General features: G+C 36.3%; 1 non-coding gene across 1 annotated transcript; it reads left to right on the forward strand.

The window, feature by feature from the left end:
- The first annotated feature begins 548 nt into the window (after positions 1-548).
- LOC126032264 (small nucleolar RNA SNORA51) lies at positions 549-681 on the forward strand. The gene has a single exon (XR_007503837.1). It is a non-coding gene; the product is annotated as a small nucleolar RNA SNORA51 (small nucleolar RNA).
- Positions 682-9873: the final 9192 nt, after the last annotated feature.

The following is a 9873-nucleotide window of genomic DNA, read 5'->3' on the forward strand; positions in this document are numbered from 1 at the left end:
ACAGCCTAGATGCCCCTCAATAGAGGAATGGTTAAAGAAACTATGGTACATATACACAATGGAATATAACGCAGCCATCAGAAGAGATGAAGTCATGAAATTTTCCTAAACCTGGATGTATACGGAATCTATTATGCTGAGTAAAATAAGTCAGAGGGAGAGAGATAAACACAAAATGGTCTCCCTCATTTATAGGTTTTGAGAAAAATGAAAAACATTTGTGTAATGATTCTCAGAGACAAAATAGAGGAGGACTGGAGGGTCCAGCTCCCAACATGAAGCTCACCACAGGGATCGTTTAGTGCAGTCACAGAAATAATTACACTGAGAACTATCATAACAAAATGTGACTGAATGAGGGAAGTAGAAAACCTGTCTAGAGTACAGGCCGGTGTGGGGTGGGGAGGAAGTACACTTGGGATATTGGTCATGGGAATTTTGCACTGGTGAAGGAATATATATATATATATATATATATATATATATATATATATATATATATACACACATATATATATATATATTAAAAAAAGGAAAATAAAAGATAGGGTCTTCCAATTCTTACTACAGGCTGTGTTCTTTACACTGACTGTATAGAAAGAGGAGGTACAGTAAATGCACCCCATATACACCTCAACAAAGGCCCTTTGCCTGGTCTGTATTGTGAATTGAGGAACAGAAAATAAATAAATAAATAAATTTTTTTTTTTTTTTTTTTTTTTGGTTTTTGGGCCACACACGGTAACGCTCAGGGGTTACTCCTGGCTATGCGCTCAGAAGTCTCCTGGCTTGGGGGACCATATGGGACGCCGGGGGATCGAACCGCGGTCCGTCTCCTAGGCTAGCGCAGGTAAGGCAGGCACCTTACCTCCAGCGCCACCGCCCGGCCCCAATAAATGTATTTTTTAAAAAGATACTGGTAGTACCAAAAGAGCATTATTTTAAACCTGAGGATGAATCTAATGATTAAAAAATTAAGAAGTAAAGTGTTGCTGCTAATAAACCAAGAGGCAAACATTGGCTCCTGCATGAACATTGGAACGATTCAGGTAAGTCAGACTTGGTGCTGGCATTCTGATATGTATTCAAATTATGATTGATTATTCTGGCTAGAAATTAACTTGCCATTTTTGTCCAGAACATGGTGAACAATATTGTTTTAATTGCCAGTATGTGATTATACATCTATACTTATATTGTATATATTGTATATATATTGTATAAAATAGTAGATGTGCTTTATTAATGTAGCAGCATAATTCTTATAAAATCAAGCTTGATTTTTTTTTTACTTTTTTTTGTTTGTTTTTTACGTTTTGGTTTTGGGTCCACATCCAGTGGTGCTCATGTGGTACTCCTACTTTTGTGCTCAAGGACCAAGCCCAGTAATGCTCCAAATGTAGTAGGGCACCAAATGGTGCACCTGGGTGCCATTTGTAAGGCTTTATCTGCTCTCCAGGCTCACTGTTTGTTTTTCTGGGAACCAAACCTGAGTCAGCTGTGTTCAAGGTAACAACCAACCTACCTGCTGTACTATTGCTCTAGTCCGCTGAGAACAACTTTTTTAAATTTGGGGAAATCCTGGCATCCCACATGGTCCCCCAAGCCCAGCAAGGAGTAATCCTTTACACAGAGCCAGGAGTAAGTCCTGAGCACTGCTGGGTCTGGCCCCACTCCCCCTCAAAATTATGAAGAGAAATCTTCATAATTATTACTAAATCAAAATTTGTGATTAACTCCTCCATAGATGTATAAAAAATATTCCTTTTGGTTTTATGTATGTATACATATTTATACATGAAATTTGCTGCTAGGTGGATGTATCTGGAGAGTACTATGTTAAGTCAGAAGGAAAGGCATACACTATGATCTTCCTTATATGTGGAATATAAACAATCTTTGTGAGGAAATAACAAAGCTCCAAAGGCAATGAAAACAAAGAGTAGAAGAATTGATTTTTAGTAGGAGGCTTGCAACTAGAATGGGAATGAGGGGGATAAATTAGACTTGGGAATGCTAGGACAATGGTAAAGGGAAAGTACTTTCTACTCTAGAGTCAGCCTGAGGGACAGGAGGAAATTGGAAACATTGGTAGAGGAAAGTAGACACTGATGAGGGGATTGCATTAGAACATTGTATGCTAGAAACAATAATAATGAATAACTTATGACTTGTAATTCATTTGATTAAAAATTAAAAATAAAAATACTCCCTTCATGCTTACATGCATACATTATTCTAATATCATACCCATCACTAGAGAGCTTGCTTTCATCTATCAGTGTCTTCTAGATATAAAATTAGTTTCAAGGCAATTGATTCCCTATGCTGTTACCTATCAATGAAGCTATATCTTTCTAATATGAATGGTAAAACTAGTTGAATAGACTATTCTTGGTGAGATGTTCCATTCAGAGTTTTTGTACTATATCCCTCTGTTTTCTTCTGATTTGTAGAATCTCATTTAATAGGTCTGTGAATTTTATAGACTTTTCATTGTATGTAATTTTTTTTTCTTGTTTGTTTTTATTTTTGACTCACACAGAAGTCATCACAATTCGTTCTAGGCACTGAGCTCAGGGATCTCTTTTGGTAGGGCTCATATGGGTTTCTGAGGATTTAACGGCTGTGTGCAAAGCAAATGTCCTATCTACTGTAATATCTCCCCAGCCTTTTGAAGGCTCTACTAGGAACAAAGTTTTAGGTATCATAGGCAATATATTTACATTTCTTTCTGTTTTATTTATTTGGGGGGGAAAACAACTTGAGTACTATATGGTTACTGTTGCTTTGTGTTTGTGTTTCTTCCGATTGGTGATCAAGGGACAAGGTGATGCTGAGAATTGAATCTGTACCTCTTGTATACCGAGAACATTTTTAGTCCTCTGACTTATCTCTCCAGCCCAATTTTGTATGCTTTTTTATTTTAGAAACCTTATACATATAGATAATTTATAGAAAACTATAATCTTGGTGTTTTTAATCTACTGGTTATTAAGTTTCAATCACTCACCTAGACATTGAAATTTTTTGAAAGTTCATTTAATTGTACATAATACAATGTATTTCTTTTATGATATATATATATATACATTTTGTTATACAACAAAGTTATATAACATATAACTTTAACCATTAATAAAGCAGAAAAGCATATTCCCTAGTTATATGTGCCAACAGGATTTTCTGCATTTAAGTTTAAAATTATGTGGGACAGTTATGTATTAATAATATATTTCTTCATTTTGTCATCACAGTATGAAATTTGGTTTCTAATCTTAACTATCTTACTTTATATACCATTCCTATTAATTAGTTGAAAATTAATTTATTCTACTAGTCTATTACAGAATCATTCAATTCTAAGTGGGCAGTAGTTATTTCACAAATAATTAAAAACTTTTCAGCATATTTAAAAATGTATATTCCAGATGTATTCTACACTATGATAATAAATAATTTGTGAAATTCTTTTTTTTGTTTGTTTTTGTTTGGGGGCCACACCCAATGACACTCAGGGATTTCTCCTGGCTATGCACTCAGAAATCACTCCTGGCTTTGGGGAGCATATGAGATGCTGGGGATCGAACTGAGATCTGTCCTGGGTCAGCTGAATGCAAGGCAAATGCCACACTGCTGCACTATCACTCTGGCCCCAATTTGTGAAATTCTGAATATGCTAATGAGTAAAATATTTTTGAATACACTCTTGAGAATTTGATGACTAATCTTGTTACATATCAGTATTAACAATGAGATATTCATAATTATTTTATGGTATAGTTCTAAATAAATATGCTAATTTTAGTATGAACATATAGCATGTATTTATGAAATAAAACCTGGGCAATCGGAGGCCGGAGAGATAGCATGGATGTAGTGCATTTGCCTTGCATGCAGAAGGACGGAGTTTGAATCCTGGCATCCCATTTGGCCCTCCGAGCCTGCCAGGAGCGATTTCTGAGCATAGAGCCAGGAGTAGCCCCTGAGCACTGCCGGGTGTGACTCAAAAACCAAAAACCAAAACAAAAAAAAAAAAAACCAAAAAAAAAAAAAAAACCTGGGCAATTCAGGTTAATTATTAATATCTTATCTTATGATCTAATTAAATCATATCTTATGATTTAATTTCAGCAAAAATTTATTAAATTATGCTACAAAACAAACTCATTCTTCTTACAGTTTTAATTCAGCTTAGAAATTGTTGCACTAGTTTATGAATTCTGAAGATTATAGACAAGTGACATTTGCACTTTCTCTCATACACACAAACAAAAAGCCATTTTGAAACAGAAAAACTACTTCATTACATAAGCATGCTATTAATGCATGATTCAAGTTGTAATAGTTTAGGATGAGCTAATCAAATTCCTTAGATGAATCAACTGAAAGCAGCTGCTTCATTCGGATTTAGAGAATGTATAACTGGAAGACAGTAGGTTGAAAGCAAAAGTATAAGGTATTATTGAAAATGCAAAGTGATTCAAATATCATTAATACAATTGGAACAATGATAACATTTTATGTTCAGTCATCTTTCAAAAATTTGTATTCAAGTAAAGTGTTAGTTCCTCAGTTTAGAAGTACATGTTTTATATTCACAAATGTATGTCATTATTTGACATCAGAAATTGAATCCCTTAGGAATCATTATAGAATCAGTGAAAGAACATGCTTTTAAATTCTCAGAGAAAATTTGTCCTTAGTAATAATGGTAATTTATATTTTTAAAGTGCCTTTTATTTAACTCTAATGACTTCATGTATTGATATGTATATATATATATACATGACCATATATATCACTGTTTTCATGCATTATGGACCAAATATTTCAGTTCCTCGAATATAAGGCATTTATTTTATATGTACAAATATAATCTACCCATAAGATACAAATGTCTACAAATAGCGCCTTCTTCTTAATCCGCCATATTGCTTATTGCTGAAGGATAGTTAATGTGATCTTTTCTCAAAGCAATGTTTAATAATTCTTTAAAAACAAAACACCTGTGTTTTCTGGCAGGACAACATCTCAGTCAAAAAAAGCTTTATTTAATGACTAAATGTGGTTAGCTAGTGCCCTATAATTTGTTTCATAATTGGAATAAAATGTAACATTTGCTGACATCATCTGAGTGCTGATCTGGATCCGTTGTACAGGGAATTTTCCAACAAAAATTATTTAATTTTCCACTTCACCATTCAGGAAGAATTTAGAATGAAGAATTCATGAAGTCTAAAAATGGGTTTTATTTTCAAGATTTTAGCTCAAAATTTAGGTAGGAAGGAAGTTGGCACATAATTTAATTTCCAAGGCAAAATTTCATCTATAAAAAAACTCTATTTTGTGTAAGGCAAAGTGCTATCAGCCTGAGATCAAATGTACTAAGCTTTGAAGATAAATCAAATGCAAATGGTGAATGAAGAATCACCATAAATTCTATTCTGAAAGAGCTTCTTGAACAAACATGTACTCAATTGATTCTTACTTACATGACTCTTTAGTTTATTTGAAAATTTTTATTAAATATATTTTTTATTTAAGTAATATGATCATAGTTGGGTTACAGTCACAAACAGAACACCCCCCTTCACCAGTGTAACATTGCTCCCGCCCCCTTCCCATCCCCTGCCTGTATTCGAGACAGGCATTCTACTACAGTTATTTGTTTTTAAGTTTAGTAAATTGTATTTTTTTCCCTTAAAGGATAGGAGTAAAAAAATATAGTAAAGGTGTGATAGTGGCAATCGCCGTTGTTTGCATAGGTCCAGAAAAATGGGGAAAAAGGAAAAAAAAATCCTTGACCTGATTACAAAAAGGCCTCACCCCAGAAGTGTATTAGCATAAGACCAACTCTGGGTTCCAGGCATACCAGTCTGTCCAACCAGAGTCATTCTCGGTGGTCCTGGTGAAACTCTTTCACTCTTTAGTTATTGTTGGTATCAGATTCTTATATTTAAAGATTTTGGATTCTGTGTCAGGCTGATGTGGAGCATCCTCTAGTTTCAGCATATCATTAAATGCGGAGCGATCCGCCCTGCTGAGTCCTCTGGGTGTTGAAAGCACTCTTTGGAGTAAGACAATGCCAAAGCAGTGCTATGTATTCTCTGGTAGAGGCTTGGATCCTGGTAATGTTATAGACAATTGTGGTTGTTTCCATAGATGGTATCCATTGTTCAGGTGTGTGTGGGTGATGTCCATTCTTCTGAGGCCTAAGCCAAATCATTATGCCAATGTTCAGGGTATAGGGCCTAATTGCATTACCAAATTTGTGTTCCCATCTCTATTAGATAAGAACTTGTTTGCATATGTATTATTTTCCCACTTTAATGTGCCTATGCAAAAGAGAAGCAATGCCACAAGATATTGTTGGTGCATCTGGGGGCCGACGAATAAAGTCCAACATTCCCCGTAACTTGGTTCAAACATGAAATCTATACAGAGATACTCTTCTACCAGTATTGCTTATAAAACAGATATCAAAGGGGGAAAAATCAAACAATCAAATACCAAAACCAGTGGGCAAAATTGTCACTATATGAGGATGTTCAAAGAGTTATAGATGTTAAGGGAATACATCTGAGATATACAAAGGAGATACATGTGTCCCTTTTATGTTTTATAAATAGTCAAGAGGGAGAGTGTTGTTTCCGAGACACCACTTTGGTCTGTGATTTGGACAAACGAAGAGCACATGGAGCCATGTCCTCCCGGTGTTGCCTGCTGAAGCTTCCGACTCCCTGAGAGGCGTTTGCTTCCTAAGTGCTGGAAGTTGGAAGTTCACCAGTCCCCTCCTAGCCCCTTGCAGGAACTAGGAAGCCTGGGGTCTCTTTTAAATTGCTCCTCGCCAGAACCCACTTGCTGGGACCCTGAGCAGGTGTCCAGGAATAACCCTAGGGACCGGGGGGAAGGAGAGAGAAGGCTGTGGGGGGCAGTCAAGGCTGCATCTTTCCCTTAGGTTGGCCAAAAAGCCTACAGTGTGGAACCATGCTGTCCACGTGTTGCCTACTGATGCTTCAGACTCTACCCAAAAAATTATTGTGAAAGATTTGTAATCCACCTTAGCCAAAAGAAAAATCATTAGTACAGAAAAATGGTTAAATGTGGATTAACAGGAGGTGGGAGTGAGGGAGAAAAAGGAATAAAACGAGCTCCTGAATGGTTTTCAGATAATGACAAACAGATGAAACACAATGATATCCAAATATTTGTCAATATGTTCTGCGCAGTTTCACAATAGACAGGTTTAGAAGGAAACTTCCCTGGTAATTCCTGAAGCCAGAAGCTACTGTGCTGCTATTCCCACCTCGCTGGCTTGCCCAGGCATGTGGCCCTTATTTGAAGATTTGAGGAGAAAAACATGCATTACATAAGTGATTATTTTAAAATAATGTGCTGCCAGTTATAATGGCATTATTTACTATTGATACAGCAATGGGTTAAAAAATAATTTATATGCTGTATGCAAATAGAGATAAAAATATCTAAGCAAATCTTTATATCAGGGAAGAGGCAGAAGAAAATTTTTTTTCAAACACTATCTTTCACTATTTTTGTCCCTTCTCACTTAAACACTCTTTTGTGAATAACATTAATTCTTGCTTCTGATGAGTGGAACTGGTTCCAAAGTCATGGACTGGGTCAACATAATCTATTTGTGTGATTATCCGTTATTGGCATTTGTGCAGCTGAGATGACTGGAAAAAAGTAGACATCTTCACACAATTGTGCTCTGATCTCTTTTTAAATTCTCTGTCACAAAACTCAAATGAGCATTTAGCAATCTTACTAAAATTAATAATATCTCATCATCCTATATTTCTATATTAGTATGCTCAAAATGGCATAACAAAATACCACACATGGGTGGTTTAAATAGAACTTGGTTTCTCTCTACTCCAGAGTCTGGGAGTTCATGTCTAATCCTTATCATTTTCAGTTTCTTCTAAGGACCCTCTGCTTACTTTCTTACTATGTCATCACATGGCAAAGATTCTCTCCCTCTCTCCTTTGTATAAAGGTTTTATAAAGTTAGGGTCCTACACTCTGGCCTTATTTGCCCTTAATTACCTTTTGAAGACCCTGTCTCTAGATATAACATCAGGGTTAGGAACTGAATATATAAATTTTGTGGAGACACAATTGTTTAGAATTCGAGTGATTTTTTTTTCCTTTTTCTCTTTGAAACTCAACTTACTAAATGTTTCCCTGCCAATATAGTCACTGTATGCTTATCTTATATTTATCAGGAAAATGTAAATCAGAAAGTAACTCGCTTTGTTTCTCTCATGACAACTAGCAAACTACTAGTAATGTTACTTTCTTTTTTTTATTTATTTAAACACCTTAATTACATACATGATTGTGTTTGGGTTTCAGTCATGTAAAGAACACCACCCATCACCAGTGCAACATTCCCATCACCAATGTCCCACATCTCCCTTCGCCCCACCCGACCCCCGCCTGTACTCTAGACAGGCTCTCCATTTTCCTCATACATTCTCAATATTAGGACAGTTCAAAATGTAGTTATTTCCCTAACTAAACTCATCACTCTTTGTGGTAAGCTTCCTGAGGTGAGCTGGAACTTCCAACTCTTTTCTCTTTTGTGTCTGAAAATTATTATTACAAGGGTGTCTTTCATTTTCCTTAAAACCCATAGATGAGTGAGACCATTCTGCGTTTTTCTCTCTCTCTCTGACTTATTTCACTCAGCATAATAGATTCCGTGTATATCCATGTATAGGAAAATTTCATGACTTCATCTCTCCTGACCGCTGCATAATATTCCATTGTGTATATGTACCACAGTTTCTTTAGCCATTCGTCTGTTGAAGGGCATCTTGGTTGTTTCCAGAGTCTTGCTATGGTAAATAGTGCTGCAATGAATATAGGTGTAAGGAAGGGGTTTTTGTATTGTATTTTTGTGTTCCTAGGGTATATTCCTAGGAGTGGTATAGCTGGATCGTATGGGAGCTCGATTTCCAGTTTTTGGAGGAATCTCCATATCGCTTTCCATAAAGGTTGAACTAGACGACATTCCCACCAGCAGTGGATAAGAGTTCCTTTCTCTCCACATCCCCGCCAACACTGTTTATTCTCATTCTTTGTGATGTGTGCCATTCTCTGGGGTGTGAGGTGGTATCTCATCGTTGTTTTGATTTGCATCTCCCTGATGATTAGTGATGTGGAACATTTTTTCATGTGTCTTTTGGCCATGTGTATTTCTTCTTTGTCAAAGTGTCTGTTCATTTCTTCTCCCCATTTTTTGATGGGGTTAGATGTTTTTTTCTTGTAAAGTTCTGTCAGTGCCTTGTATATTTTGGAGATTAGCCCCTTATCTGATGGGTATTGGGTGAATAGTTTCTCCCACTCAGTGGGTGGCTCTTGTATCCTGGGCACTATTTCCTTTGAGGTGCAGAAGCTTCTCAGCTTAATATATTCCCATCTGTTAATCTCTGCTTTCACTTGCTTGGAGAGTGCAGTTTCCTCCTTGAAGATGCCTGTAATGTCCTGGAGTGTTTTGCCTATGTGCTGTTCTATATATCTATGGTTTTGGGGCTGATATCGAGGTCTTTAATCCATTTGGATTTTACCTTCGTACATGATGTTAGCTGGGGGTCTAAGTTCAATTTTTTGCAAGTGGCTATCCAATTGTGCCAACACCACTTGTTGAAGAGGCTTTCCCTGCTCCATTTAGGATTTCCTGCTCCTTTATCAAAAATTAGGTGGTTGTATGTCTGGGGAACATTTTCTGAGTATTCAAGCCTATTCCACTGATCTGAGGACCTGTCCTTATTCCAATACCATGCTGTTTTGATAACTGTTGCTTTGCAGTACAGTTTAAAGTTGGGGAAAGTAATTCCTCCC

This window comes from Suncus etruscus, chromosome 1, assembly GCF_024139225.1.
Source record: "Suncus etruscus isolate mSunEtr1 chromosome 1, mSunEtr1.pri.cur, whole genome shotgun sequence".
Classification (NCBI taxonomy): domain Eukaryota; kingdom Metazoa; phylum Chordata; class Mammalia; order Eulipotyphla; family Soricidae; genus Suncus; species Suncus etruscus.